The sequence below is a fragment of the Piliocolobus tephrosceles genome, chromosome 12, assembly GCF_002776525.5.
Source record: "Piliocolobus tephrosceles isolate RC106 chromosome 12, ASM277652v3, whole genome shotgun sequence".
NCBI classification, from domain to species: Eukaryota; Metazoa; Chordata; class Mammalia; order Primates; family Cercopithecidae; genus Piliocolobus; species Piliocolobus tephrosceles.
This window is the reverse complement of record NC_045445.1, coordinates 119,275,898-119,292,257: the sequence shown is the minus strand read 5'-3', so window position 1 is coordinate 119,292,257 and position 16,360 is coordinate 119,275,898. Positions and strand designations below refer to the sequence as shown.

The window sequence follows — 16,360 nt, the reverse complement described above, 5'->3', positions numbered from 1 at the left end:
TATGTAAAAGCCTTTAAATAAATGAAGATTGGTACTACAGTGTCCTCGATCTTTGCTTTCTTAAACTCAAATAGTCTTAGTTACTTTAAAACATTTGCCTAGTGTTATTTTTGTGTGTATGTTTCCTCTAAATTCAAGCTTGTATATTCTTCCTTAGTTGAGATCCAGAATCAGCCTCACTGCCATCATATAATCAGATTCATGCAGAGTGCATTGGGGAGTTTAATTCCCAGCATCTCTTCTTACCTTTGCTTCCATTTAAAAATTTTAGTATTAATTATTTCTAAAATTCAACTGAAGGTCCTCATTTATTATAATTTATATCATTATTGAATTATTAGTGGATTGTTATTTATTTGCTATACATTATAGTCAAGCCTGTAGCTGAATAAAGTATACCTTGATATATTGGAGTACTTATATAAACTGCATAGGCACTAAGGGGCTAAAAGAAAGTAAGTAAAGTGGGATATGATAATAAATGAAAACTTATTGGAGTAGAAAATAAAAAAAAATTTAGGTTATATTGTATTCCTTTTAATTAAGATGAAATTCATATAAAATAAACTTGACCACTTTAAAGTTAACACCAATGGCATTCAGTGTAGATTTTATTTTTCTTTATTTTTAACAACTTTTTTGAGGTATAATTTACATACCATACAATTCACCCTCTTAAAGTTTAAAATTTAATAGCTTTTCATATATTTACAACATTGTGCAACCATCACTGCAGCCAATTTTAGAATATTGTATTTAACTCTCCCAAGAACCCATACCTTTTAGCAGTCATTCCTTATTTTCCTGTATCCACTATCCCTAGGCAACCGTTAACCCACTTTTTGTCTCCATAGATTTGCCTATTCTGGACATTTCATATGAATGAAATCATATATGGCCTTTTGTATCTGGCTTCTTTCACTTAGCCTAATGTTTTCAAGATTCATCCATGCTACAGCGTGTATTACTACTTTGTTCCTTTTTATTGCTGAATAATATTCCATATTATGGGTATAACATATTTTATTATCCATGTTATGCCATAATATGGATATACATTCATCAGTTGATGTTCATTTCTGTTGTTTCCATCTTTTGGTTGTTGTGAGTAGTACTGCTATAAACATTTGTATGCAAGTTTTAATTTTAATACCTATTGTCAGTTTTTCTGGGTATAATACCTAGAGGTGTAGTTGTTGGATTATGTTTAATATGTAAACATATTCTATGTTTAATACTTTGAGGATCTGCCAAACAGATCCTTTCCTGATTTCTAAATTGGAATATTTACTTTTTTAACTGTAGGCATTACATTCCTTATATATTTGACCACTAATTTATTGTACCTTACCAGATATTTCCTGATTTCTTTTGTGCTTTGGTTTCATCACTAAATAACAACTTCCTTGAACTTTTAACTAAAATTACATCATTTATGGAATAGAAATATGAAAAGAGTTGTATGAATCTTAGACATGAACACTTCCATAATTAAAGATATTGTTACCCCCATGGTAACACATTGAAAGAAAAGGAAAATTTGATTCCTAACATGCTACTAATTTTATTTTCTTTATATATCTCTTCCATGATGCTGCAAAACACTTGGGCTCAATTTAAATGCCCTTGTCTGCTTACTAGTGGGATGCATCTGAGAATTCAACTGTGCTATGTTTTGCTTGATCACCTATGTGTTCTACTAACCCCTCTGTTAACTAAATGCTTTTTTGATATAGTCAATGTTACTTAATTCCAAGGGGAATCTGGGGAAAATATTGTAATTTACGAAATGCAGTAGAAATAACCACAGTAGGTAATGTCCATTATTGCGTGTGAATTGTACTCAAGTTAGTCCAATATGGAGTGATGGTTTTAAACCTTTTAGTTAGGAATTAAGTAAACAAATATTTGTGAAGCACCCACCCACTAACTCATACAAGTCACTGAACTAAGGAGAGAAAGTGAAAATATTAATTTGTGGCTTAATTATTAATATCATATTTAAAAATGTAAAGGTTTACTATGGTGTTAGTTGGAGTTTATCATTTATTACATATACAAGTATGAAAGGAAAGAATTATACCACTAAGCTGGTAAGAGAAAAACAGCTTGATTCTGTTAAGAGTGAATAGAAGGAACATAACCGTAAAAGGAATATAAACAATAATTCCGAGTGGGAGAGAAATAATTATTTTTAAAGTAATTCAAGGACATGGCTTAATGCAATGAGATAACGTAGACCTGGTAACCTAATTCCAGGTAACAAAGCACATCTGGTTATATTGTATCTTTTACAGTTTCATAGTTTGCTATTTTATAGTAGGAACAGGATAAGCTTTAACGACCTTGTTTTCCTTTATTCTTCCTTTTTTGACCCTGTTAAATTTAGGAAAGCACACACTTGGCTCATAAGAGCTTGTCTAGATAGAACAGTGTGTTTCCAAATGCAGCAGCAACCCACCTTCATCAGAATCTCCTAAGAGGGATGTGATTGCAAAAATATAATTTTTCTTAGCCCTACATCATGACTCTTAGATCAGAACCTCTAAGAGTTCTGAGCTGAGTCATGATGTAGGGCTAAGGTAGGGCCCAGGAATGTATATTTTATCAGTAACCTCAGGTGATTAGGGTAGGGTCCATGAATGTACATATTATCAGCACTTCCAGATGATTCTCATATATGCTAAACTTTGAGAACCACTACACTGTACTGTATACCCGGCTGTAGTGACTACGATTGAGCAGAATGGTTAAAAGCATGGGCTTTGGTGTCAGGCTTATTTGAATTTAAATTCTGATTCTGTTACCTCATTGTGATCAAACCTTGGACAAGCCTCTTAAATTCTTTCAGCCTCCACTGTATTCAGCTATAAAGTTTAAGATAAAAGGTGATTGTAATCTCTATTTGCCTAAAGAGTACAGACTATATTTTTAAACATAACATTGCCTTATTATTATTATTATTATCATTATCTGGGATAAGATCTTGCTCTGTCACCCAGGCTAGAATGTAGTGACATGATCATAGCTCAAGCAATCCTCCTGCCTCAGCCTCCTGATTAGTTGGGACTACAGGGGGCCACCACTACCATGCCTGGCTATTAATAAAAAAATGTTTTTTGTAATAACAGAATGTCCCTATGTTGCCCAGGGTGGTCTCAAACTTCTGGGATCAAGCATCTTACCGCCTTGGCTTCCCAGAGTGCTGGGATTACAGGCATGATTCACTGTACCTGGCTGCTGCCCAATTATTAAAAGAATCTTCCTTAATTCTTAAAACTATCCCACTTTAGAGGATAAATTATATGATCTAACATAGCTATGTAATCATTTATTGTGATGATTATATGACATCACTTATTTGATTTGATACAATTGGCACATAATACATAATTTTAAAATGTCCTTATAAATAATGCTATTATTAAAAATCAGGCCAACTCTGGGCCCACTGCCTAGGAGTTAGCCCTTCTCCTTAAGGAGCAGTAAAAACAAGCAAGCAAGCAAACATATTTGATTTTTGTTGTTGTTTGTTTTAACAGAGTACTCAGGATTGTCTACTACTTTAATTGCTTTTAAAAATTGATTTCCATGGAAAAGAGGTCACTGATTATTGATTGTTGGCTAGTTTTGTCCTCCATGGGTACAGGTCTTTAAGTCATTTTGTCTTCATTGTTTTTACTAGCTTGGCCATGCCAGTTGGCATAGTCTTACGCTAAAAGGCATTTTGTAGTAGAGACTTTGGGAAACAGACGTTCAAGAGAAGGATAATAAAAGTTTGTACAGCAGAACTATAGTATTACACAAATACAATCTATAAGCCCCATTATCTACAAAAGATAGATATGACATTTTCCTTCTCTTATTAGCTTCATGATGAAAAACCTTGCTATTCTGCCTTCAGTTCGCTTTTGACTTTCAAGTAAGTATGTTCCAGCAAGGTGAGAGAGGTATTTAGGAGTTTTTCTTGTATATAGATGGGAATCCTAGACTCTCTACTCAGACTGCTCTGCGCCTAAGTTTCTTTATCAATAATCTCCTAAGTGGTGCCATAAGGATGTGAGTTCATGTACATAGAGTTTTCAGCAGCACATCTTTGTTCTCAATTATTGTTTTCTAATACCATTATTAAGAAGAATATTGGAGGTAGTCTTAAAATTGTGTGAGCAGCAGATTTTAGGGTAATATGGGACTTATTTGGCTCATTGGCTTCTTTCAGCCACCTCGTTCAGATTTTTTGCTTCTCCTGTTATATAATATATATATATATATATGTCTTCTTTGTGAGATGGATGGGGGAAAAAGAAAGAATATAGTTTAAGGAGAATGAGGAAATCACAATATCTGAACATTTGAGGGAGAAGAACTCAATAATCAAGGGCCAAGTGACACAGCAGATATACTGTGTTTTGCAGTGCCTGACTGTCAACACATAACAATAAGTGGTTGAGATTTTCATACTCAAGGCCTTATTCATTGCCTTTTAGAAAGTGTTTTTGTTGCACTTCCAATGAAGGCCTCATTCTCAATGAAATGTGGAAAATGTTGTAGTCAACATGAAAATACATACATTCATAGTAGCATAGCATTAAGCCTGAAGTATCCACCATCATTTTTATTCACATACTACTGGTATTTAAAATACAGAAAATAAACAGAAATATAAACTTCTACAGGTATTCCCTGCATAAATTACTACCTTCATGGCTATAATATGTCCGAAATATATGTTTCAGATATGTGCAAATGATGATAAATGGAAGAAACATTCAAGCATCAGTTATCTAGGAGACAATGATACACACTAGGTTATCTTGAGTTAATTATTTCATGCCAAACTTAAGTGACTATGTGAGAACCATATGTTTGGTGTGTAATTCACACTTTCAATAATGTTTGTATCAACTGAAATATTTTTCAATGAACCAGCATCCTTATAATGAACATGGTGTTATTATAAGGAAGCTGGCAGTACAAGTGGTACTTTGTGTTTTCTCATTTCATGCTTTCATTTAGATTTAAGATGTTCTTGGTTTCATTTCCAAGTTGGCATGAATTAGCAGTAAATAGGAATCTGCTGGCTTGTGTTACATTTGCTTTTCTGATACCTCTAAAGAAAGAATGGGAAGAATTCAGAACAGTAATCAGTTTCAATTGAGGTTATCCAGATAGAAGTCTTTCTTCTATCTAAATATCAAGCCAGATTTCTTGGTATATAATCAGAAGGAACCATGTTGATTTCTCTACTTATTGATGGGTGTAAGCTTTGATTAAGGCATCACAGGGAAAGAAGATGGTAATATTCTCATAGATTAATGATTGTGGATTTTCAGCAGTTAAGAATTTTATTCAACCTAGAAAACAACTTTTAAGAATCATTAATAGTGCAATTCATAGAAGTAAGGTTGATTAAAATTATGAATAATTTATAAAATGTAATATATGGATAGAAAGAGCACATTGACTTTAACTCATGATTAGGCATACATGATTAATCCCATTTTCTTCCTTTAGCATTGACTTGTAGATTATGGAAGGAGAATACCTCTAGAGAGTTAAAGAATAGGTACAACACAAAAGTAAAAATGAATGCTCCAAAAGTAGATATATGTTGTGCTTCTGATCACTTTGCATCTTGTAATGGATTTCCATCAACCTGCCCTGCTGTATCAGTCAGAATAGTCTAGGTTACGTTGTGGTAATGAACAGCCCCAAATATGAATGGGCTAAAACTTAAAAAAAAAAAAAAAAGATATGTTTGCGTTTAGCTCTTGCTGCATGTCTATTTCAGGATGGAGTTGGTGGCTGATATGGTTTGGATATTTGTCTGCTCCAAATCTCATGTTCAAATGGGAACTCCAATATCGGAGGTGGGGCTTAGTGGGATGGGAGGTCTTTGGATTATGGGAGTGGATTTCTTATGAACAGCTTGGTGGCTTGGTGGCATCCTCATGGTAATGAGTCAATTCTCATTCTATTATTTTCCTGAGAAACTCATATTTAAAACAAGAGAAATGTAGGTATCTCTAAAGACTGTAGTAACCCAATTTTATTGATGATCAGAGGCCAAAAAAAGCCTTATAGCCTTACATGTTCCTTAATCCTGACCATGTAACAAAATCATTTGGCAAGAGTTTGAAATATGTGAATTTTTGGCTCCTATTTTCAGTGTTTCTAATTTAGGAGGTTTAGGGTGAGACCCAAGCATCTATATTTATTCCCTTAAGAAGCGAGTGTTAAAAAGAGCCTGGCACCTCTCTCTTTCTTCTTCTTTTGCTATGTAATGTCTGCTCCCCTTTGCCATCTACCATGAATAGAAGCTCCCTGAAGCCCTCATCAGAAGAAGATGCCGGCTCCATGCTTCTTTTACAGCCTACAGAACCATGAGCCAAATAAATCTGTGTTCTTTGCCTCTGGTATTCCTTTATAGAGACACAAAATGGACTGAGATGGAACGTGGGCCATGTTGCATGCTATCCCAGACTCAGACCTGAGGAAGACTCCACCAAGTGGAATGCTTCTGGTCACTGTGGCAGGAGGAAGGGGAGTGCTAGAAAATCTTGCAGTTTAATTAAATGCTATCGTCCAGAAGTGATGTACATTTCTGTCCACAACTCTTTGGCCAGAATTATTCTCATGATCCTGCCAAGGGCAAGGTGGCAAAGAATTACCATTCTTTCATGTGGCTGGGAGGGAAAAAAGAACCAGATTGAGAAGAGCATTAGATATCTCTGTCACATCAGAGGAACAAATTAGCCACCAGAGCAAAGGTTCAGGCATACCACCTTTGCAAACAAAGCATGATTAACCCTCAAGCTGCTGATTCTGTGCTCACCCTAACTTGATTCCCTCCACTGGCCCCAAGCTGGCAGCTGTAGCTTTGCAAACATGGATGATGCTTCTCTTGTTAGAACTGAATTTAGAATTGGCAGCAACAGAAACGTGCAAGCTGCAGTTCATTTGTGTATCCATGCTTAATTTAAATCTTATTGAATGAAATGCACCCTCATTTTATTCTTGATGGAAAAAAAAAACCTAACAACATAAAAGCCAGTCCAACTATTAAATCAAGATTTTCTACAAGACTTGTATTATTCTGTCTGTCCTTTCACAAGATTAAAACTGATTTAATTTTTCAGTTGTGATTCATTTTTGATACTTGAAGGAGTCAGGAGTACAGACCAGCTATGGACTATGTTTATTTTCCTGAGAAACTCATATTTAAGGCAAGAGAAATGTAGGTATCTCTAAAGACTATAATAATCCAATTTTACTGATTATCAGAGGCCAAAAAGGCTTTATAGCCTTACATGTTGCTTAATCCTCACCATGTAACAAAATCACTCGGCAAAAGTTTGAAATCCATAAATTCCTGGCCTCTACTTTCAATATTTCTAATTTAGGAGCTTTAGGGTGAGGCCCAAGCATCTATATTTATATTTAAATCTCACCAGGTGATTCTGATGGGCAGCCAGAAGTGAGATCTGTCCTGGAATGTTATGTAAAAGAAAGTTATTTTTGAACTTGTTTTCTAAATGAAATAACTATCCAAACCTAATTTTCCAACTTCAAGAGTAAGGCCATCTACTTAGCAGAACAGAATCCATGCTTACAATGTTTCTGGTTCACTTCTTATATGAAAAACACTGAAGATATTAAATAATTCATAGATTGTTTTGGAATCCTGTCTTTGTGTGTTTCATATTCTTGTTTATAAGTCAGTGAGTAGGGAATACATCGATTTTGAGAATGCTACTCTGTCATATTTAATACATACTGATCCCATTATCATAATTATTCTAATATATGATTCACCAAAATAATGGACAAAATGATGTAACTAGGAATTGATTTGCCTGCTCTAATACCTTTCTTTAAAACACTGTGATAAAACAGGAAATGTTTTTTTAATCATGTATTTTGAGTCAGGAGACTAGAGTTAAAATGAATCCTAGAGATGGAGGATAGTAATCTCCAATTGTGAAGCCAGTAATTACAGGAATCCATGTAGTAATAAACTTATTGTTTCCATCTTCAAAGTACCTTTACTTCATCCTGTTTAAAGCTTCTAGTTGCAAGCATGTCATTTTGAAAGTAAATTAGACCAAACATCATTCTGATGTCCACAGTTCAATAAAGTAGATAAAACACACATTCTATGAAATATTGTCAAATAAATATTATGCTTATTCATCTCTCTATTTGCTTTAAAATATAATTTAATAGAAATAAATAGTAATTAAGCCACATACTACAGATGCTGTCAAGCATAAACAATCCAGACATAGATAAGGAGAGGCTCTATTCAGAAGGATTATTGTAAGAGCTGGGAGAGGGATTATTGCAGTAAGAAGAATGCTCTAGCTATGAGATTTGTGTTTTCAAAGTCAGGTAAAAATCTTTTCTTTGCCTGACCCTCACCGGAGCACTGCATATGATTACTTTATCTCAACCCTAAGTGGTATGAATTGTGATCCATTTTTAGGTGTCAAAATTGAGACACAGAGAAGCCAAGTAAGTCACTGAGATTTTGGTTTTTAGTGGATAGTGAGCAAAGTTAGGAAGAACTAGATGTAGGGAAGTGGTATGAAAGGGTGGCATGATGGCATGATCATGCAGTTGATTACGGAATGCTTTTCGCTAACATAAGTCAATGGTCCAGGAGGCCTCTTAAGGAGAAGTTGTATGCTGGCTCAGGCTGTGTGCATGTGTCAAAGTTCAGAGACCTGAAGGAAAGAGAGAAGCTTTAGTTAAATTTGGTGAAGCCAAACTGGTAGGTATTTTATTCAGATTAGTCAGAGGATGCAAACAGTTCATCTAATCATTTGTGGGATAAACATTGGGAATTTGGAGGGTCCGTGTCTGGACTTGTCTAAGTAAACAAGAGGGGCATCTGTGAGTTTTGTGTAAGCCATACAGAAAAGGCAGTAAGCCTCCAGAAGTAAAAGGATGGGAAGACATCTTTAACCATCATTGTTTTTCAGGATTGGAGGACTCTGGTAAAGTTCAACATGGTCAATATAGAGAAATAGGGTCTAGCTAAGTCTCATCCAATAATAGGTATCATTTAGTGATTGCCTGGCCCCCAGTTGAGCACTGCACGTGATCACTTTATCTCAACCCTATGTGGTATGAATTATTATCCAGTCTTAGGTGTTGAAATTGAGACTTGGAAAGGCCAAATATGTCACCAAAATTTAGTGGTTAATCTAGAATTCGAACTTGAATGTCCATAGTAAAAAAAAAAAAAAATCAAACTCATTGTCATTTACACTATAACATCAAACTGAAGTAGAAGGTGCAATAGTTTGTTTTTATAATTTATAATGAAGTCATCATTAACATTTTTAATTATTAAAAGCTAATGAATTTTTCATGGTTCTTTTATTTTTCTCTTGCATTTTCATAGATGATTTCCATTCAGTTTAACAATTAACCATGAAATGTAAAAATCAGAAATGATCAGTGCCTTGAGTTATACAATGAGACCTCATATTGCTTAACAGTTCTAACAATCAGAATCTATTGAATTAAAAATTAAGAGAAATATAAAATATTCTTCAAAGCTACTGAGTTATGCTTAGGATACTGGTCTTTGTAAAGGAAGAGGAATGCAAAATAAGTCATGTTTTATTCAAGGATTTAAAGTCCAGTGGGAGAGTTATGACAATACCTAATATATAAATAATTATAATAATAAATGACATTGTCAAAAGAGAGGTATAAATAAGAAAGGAAGATAGGTAAAGATTAATTTACATTTGGTCAGGAGTAGTTTTAAGAAATTGAAAAATCATATATGAAAACTATGAAAGTTTTGGTAGTTTTATTAATGTGGAATAGATGATTTCTAAGTCAGCTTAACTAGATTTAGTAATTCTGTGAATGCATGATATATGTCAAATATAGTACAGTCTTTCAGAGAAAAAAGTCATCTTTCAAAATGTGAAAATGTTTTCCTATTATTCCCAAATTTCAGTCATTTTAGTGAGAAGTTTTAGTAGTTTGTGGAAAACATATTCAAGAAAAATGCACTCAACTTTTAATACTACTCTTGGATTTAACATTGAGACAGAGAAAAATACTCTATACAATTTCAAACAGAGTACGTATTTTGTGTTCTGAAATATGGAGATTGAATGAGAGACCGGAATGAACAGGACCCTAAGGCTGAAATCTTTATAAAAGCATAACTGTGGAGGAATTCACCTCCCAAGTAAACTTCTCTGATTCTCTTGCTTTTAAACATTATGGCAGGCTCTGTTCTTTTTCTTTGGACCATGCTGCGAGATCATGCTGAGAAGTTCTCTCTGCAGTCTGCTAACGGACATTACCAGTGAAAATTAAAATTATTCAATTCATATATGAATCAGCATATTACATCCAGAACCTACAGATTGTATTTTTGTCAATGTATGATTTTAAACTGTTTGAATTTAAACAGCAATGGAAATTAAAATGTGACTAGGACTTTAAGCTAAATTGTTTTAAAGGAGAGTAATCTGTGATATTAAGACATCTAGAGTTGAACCATAGAGTTTAGAATTGCAAGAGGACTTAAAGGTCATGGAATCCAACCTCCCACACAGTGCAGGAATTCCCTTGTAAGAAATTCTTAGTAACTAGTCAGCTAAGCTTTGTTTGAATATCCTTAGGGTTGGGAATCTCACTACGGGGGCAGACATGCCACTTTTGAATAGCTCTAATTGTTAAGAATTTTCTTAACTGAGAAATAACTACCTAGCAAAAGAGGATTACTTTATTTGCATCAGTGCTTTGAAAGTTTAAAACCAAAGAAATGGAAAATATTAAATAATTTCTAAATTGAGTACCAGCTCTAAGGGGCCGAATAAGCCTCAATCATTATTTGGTAACTTTTAATACTATTTCCCTCATGATTCATAATTTCATAAGATTTTGCTATTTTATTTTGTTTACTAATACAGGGGAAAATATGTGTTTCAATGGGAGAGCATGCATTATCACATATAGCACAGGCTTGTGGATTATTAGATTCTAGTCTTTCATTGCCTTTCAGCTATTCTATAACTCTCTAAATTTTGTCTCATTTCACGAAATTTCCAATGACTTCTCTCCTAACTGTGGGTAAGCTAGCTTTGCCTCCATTTGAAATTCAATTCCCTTACTCCCAGAAATTTGTGCTTTTTAATTTTCCTTTGAACTAGTTGTAACATCTATCTGGTTTTCTTATTGAATGAATAAAAATAATATTTTTAATACATGCTCATTTTCATTTTTATATCTGTATTAGTCATTGTTTTACCATTTCCCGAAAATTATCTTTTAGTATTTGTGGAGGTATTCCCACCAAGATGCCCAATGATTTGCTTACTAGAGCCAGATATACTTTCTCATCAGAGAAGGGCACCTAATGAGCAGTTTAAATCTAGGCTTCTACCTAAGATTTCTGACTAAATAATTGTGTTGACTGTCTTTCTTATTTTTATTTTCCACTCTACTAATTTTGTGTTTTGCTTTTGGTTTGTTTTCAGCCAGTAAGTTATTTCTGATTGCTGGCAGGAAAGGTTGGGAATTTAGTTTTATGGTCTTACCATTTGGTGAAGTTATTGCACATCACTGGCAAGAGTAGTTGAAAATTTGGCTTCAATGTCTTATCATTTGATGAGTTCTGTAGATGCAGTAATGGTTTAAAGAGTTATTTTCTCTGTTGGGTGTAAGATGACAGAGAATCTTGGTTGGTAGGGTTTTCTATTTATCTTATTTGTCTAGTTTGAGCTCAAGTCAGTGAAGAATTTCATTCCCACCAGAAAGCAGATATCTAGACTGATGAGTTTTTATTTCTGTGTTCATGTTGAAATTTTAGAATGGAATTTTAAAATTTTAAAATTAAAGATAACTTTTAAAGATGCTCAGTGAGCTAAGAGAGAAAACAGACAATTAAACAAAATCAGGAAAAAAATGAACAAAATGAAAATATCACTGAAGACGTAGAAACTATAAAAAAAGAACAAAAAATTTGGACTTGAAGAATATAATAGCTGAATTGAAAAAAGTCACTGGAGGGGTTTACCAGCAGACTTGACTAAGTGGAAGAAAGAGTCAATGAACTTCAAGGCTTGTTATTCAAAATTATCAGGTCAGAGGGGCAAAAAGTAAAAAGAATGAACATATACGAAGAGAGACTAAGGGACTTATGAGACATCAGGTGGCCCAATATATGCATTATGGATGTGCCAGAAGGAGAAGAGAGAGATGGAGGGACAGAGAGCTCAATTAAGAAAAAATGGCTAAAACATCCCAAAATGGAGGAAAGAAATACAAATATAAATTCAAGAAATTCAGTGAACTCTAGGAGAAACCCCAAAAGATCCACACAGAGACACACTATAATTATATCTTGAAATACGTCATACTATGCCTTTAAAAAATCAAAAGAAAAATGACTCATCCTGTACAAGGTAGCTTTGACAAGTGATCAGTGGATTTCTTAGCAGAAACCTTGGCTGGGCGCGGTGGCTCACGCCTGTAATCCCAGCACTTTGGGAGGCCGAGGTGCGCGGATGACGAGGTCAGGAGATCTAGACCATCCTGGTTAACACGGTGAAACCCCGTCTCTGCTAAAAAAAAAAAAAAAAAAAAAAATACAAAAAATTAGCCGGGCATGGTGGTAGGCACCAGTAGTCCGAGCTACTCGGGAGGCTGAGGCAGGAGAATGTCATGAACCCCTGAGGCAGAGCTTGCAGTGAGCCAAGATTGCGCCACTGCACTCCAGCCTGGGCGACAGAGTGAGACTGCATCTCAAAAAAATAAATAAATAAATAAATAAAACTTTTTTTCGCTGGAACCATGGAGGGTGTAGAAGAGAAGAAGGAGGAGGTTCCTGCTGTACCAGAAACCCTTAAGAACAAGCGAAGGAGTTTCACAGAGCTGAAGATCAAGCGCCTGAGAAAGAAGTTTGCCCAAAAGATGCTTCGAAAGGCAAGGAGGAAGCTTATCTATGAAAAAGCGAAGCACTACCACAAGGAATATAGGCAGATGTACAAACTGAAATTCGAATGGCAAGGATGGCAAGAAAAGCTGGCAACTTCTATATACCTGCTGAACCCAAATTGGCATTTGTCATCAGGATCAGAGGTATCAATGGCGTGAGCCCAAAGGTCCGAAAGGTGTTGCAGCTTCTTCGCTTTCGTCAAATCTTCATTGGAACCTTTGTGAAGCTCAACAAGGCTTCGATTAACATGCTGAGGATTGTAGAGCCATATATTGCATGGGGGTACCCAAATCTGAAGTCAGTAAATGAGCTAATCTATAAGCGTGGTTATGGCAAAATCAATGAGAAGCGAATTGCTTTGACAGATAACGCTTTGATTGCTCAATCTCTTGGTAAATATGGCATCATCTGCAGGGAGGATCTGATTCATGAGATCTATACTGTTGTAAAACGCTTCAAGGAGGCAAATAACTTCCTGTGGCCCTTCAAATTATCTTCTCCACGAGGTGGAATGAAGAAAAAGACCACCCATTTTGTAGAAGGTGGAGATGCTGGCAACAGGGAGGACCAGATCAACAGGCTTATTAGAAGAATGAACTAAGGTGTCTACCGTGATTATTTTTCTAAGCTGGTCAGTTAATAGACAGTACGTGCTCTCAAATTGGGGGGAGAGGGGGGAAGAAACCTTGCAGATCGGAAGGGAGTGGGATGATATATTCAACATACTGAACAAAAAAGAACAGTCAAACGAGAATACTATATCTGGCTAAATTGTCCTTCAAAAATGAAGGAGAGGCCAGGCATGGTGGCTAATGCCTGTAATTCCAGCACTTTGGGAGGCTGAGGTGAGCAGATCACTTGAGGTCAGGAGTTTGAGACCAACCTGACCAACATGGTGAAACCCTATCTCTACTAAAAATACAAAAATGATCTGGGTGTGGTGGTGCACGCCTGTAATCCCAGCTACTAGGGAGGCTGAAGCAGGAGAATTGCTTTAACCTGGGGGGTGGAGGTTGCGGTGAACCAACATTCGTGCTGTTGCACTCCAGCCTGGGTGACAAGAGCAAAACTCCACCCCCACGCCCCCAGAAAAGGAGAAATTAAGACTTTCCCAGGTATACAAAAGCTGCAGGAATTCATCACCACTAGACCTGCCCTACATGAAATGCTAAAGAATATCATGTAAGTTGAAAGGATGCTAGACAACATGAAACCATATAAAAATATTAAAATTTTTGATAAAAGTGAATATATAGACGAATATAGAATCATGCAGTATTATAATGTTAATATGTAAATCACTTTTAATTCTGGTATATAATTTAAAATACAAAACCATTTTAAAAACCTATAGATCCATAATAATAGATACATGATATAAAAAGATGTCATTTGCAACATCAGTAACATAAAGTGTGTGTATGGGAGAGATGTAAAGGAGTAGAGATCTTTTATGTGATTTAAGTTATCAGTTTAAAATAGACTCCTATAACTTTATTTAATCCCCATAATAACCACAAATAAAATACCTATGGAAAATAATCCTATGAACTGGTTACAACATGCGCCAGTTTCCTCGGTGAATAAGAAAAAATAAAATTTTTGGCATGTATTCATATCTTTTAATAAAACCCTATGCAAACCTCTCTTTCTTTTTGTATAAATGAAGTAGTATTGGATAAATAGATATTTATAATAAAAATACTGGCTTTTGTCAATCTTGTTAAAGTTGAATATTGATAATTTAGTGTAGCTCTGTCCAATAGAAATTTTTGTGATGTTGAAACTTTTCTGTATCTTTATTGTCCTATAGGGTAATCACTAGCTATGTGGAGCTATAAAGCATTTGAAATATGGCCATTGCTACTGAGAAAGAGAATTGATTTAATTTAACTTAAATTTAAATAATCACATGTGAACACATATTGTACGGATCTATGGAGTGAGGCTTGTAAATATTGCCAGTGGCAAGGAAGTTACAAGCCTAACTATAAAGAATTTTTGCTGTGTTTCTGTAGTAGAAACTTTCAAACCAAGTTACATTATTTTTGCCTGCTTATACATGAGTTAAGTAAATAAAAATGAAGGTTTTTAGAAAAAATCCTTTAAAAATAATGACTTTTTGTATTTTAGCATACAAAATTTATTTTAAAATCTTATACCAACACTTGTAATCATATAAAATAAAATGTAACAGACATCTTTCATTATTTGTAATTAATGTGTGTATTCAATTCAATTTAAACTGATACCATTCCTTGGAAACCAAATGCTTTTCAAATGATAATTCTTAGAATTTTTACATATCTTAGAAGTGTTTCTTTTGTTCTTTGTTTTTTGTTTGTTTATTAAAAAAAGATATGTTACACTTTTCTGCTAGTGATCTAAATGATGCGAGACATGTAATCTTGGGAGAAACTAGATTTGGAATTTTGGTGGTAAACTAGTAATATGAACATGTAGGTAATTAAATGACAGTCAGAAATTGTTATCTAGAAGTAGATGTGTTGGTCATCTCAGAAAATAACCATACACAAAATACAGAGATACATAAAAATGCCTGGGATCAACTTAATTTTTTTTTTTTTTTTTTTTTTTGAGACAGAATCTCGCCCTGTCGCCCAGGCTGGAGTGCAGTGGCACAGTCTCGGCTTACTGCAAGCTCCGCCTCCCAGGTTAACGCCATTCTCCTGACTCAGCCTCCCGAGTAGCTGGGACTACAGGTGCCCGCCACCTCGCCCAGCTAGTATTTTGTATTTTTTGTAGAGAAGGGGTTTCACCGTATTAGCCAGGATGGTCATGATCTCCTGACCTCGTGATCCGCCTGCCTCAGCCTCCCAAAGTGCTGGGATTACAGGCATGAGCCACCATGCCCAGCCAACTAAATATTTTTATGAAGTTATTTTTGATTATCCTACAAATAGGAATTTGATGAATACTAAGGTATAGAACTTTGGAAACTTTATACTTGGAAAGGTGTTGAATTATGGCTTCTGGGAAATTACACCAAAATAGCCTGTTGTTGAAGTGAAGGAAAGTTTATTGCTTATTGTGATAATGGAGACTATTAGCCTTGACACAATCTCATTCTAGAGAAGGAAGGACGTAGACTGTCTGTCATCTTCCTCTCTTTCACAAACAGTGCCAGGAATAATATCACAGAATCCCAGAGTATCTATATTGGCAAATATATGTGAGATTATTTTGGCCAATCTCCTTTTATAAACAAGCTTTTGAATTCTGAGGTTGATTCCTAAATTAACATGCATTGTTTCATCTAGTTTTTTTATGACTGATTAGAGAACATACCTTATTATTTTATCATTCAAACTTGAACTTAAAGGCAGAGAAAGGATGCAAAATAAAATATTTATAGATTATTTGGCA

The 16,360-nt window shown here is 34.9% G+C and overlaps 1 protein-coding gene and 1 pseudogene across 2 annotated transcripts in view; both read left to right on the top strand.

The window, feature by feature from the left end:
• Positions 1-16,360, top strand: part of IL1RAPL1 (interleukin 1 receptor accessory protein like 1) — a 1,416,649-nt gene that overhangs the window by 297,530 nt on the left and 1,102,759 nt on the right. The window lies entirely within an intron of this gene.
• LOC111536593 lies at positions 12,829-13,631 on the top strand (annotated as a pseudogene). The gene has a single exon (XR_002729782.1). The product of XR_002729782.1 is annotated as a 60S ribosomal protein L7 pseudogene (transcript).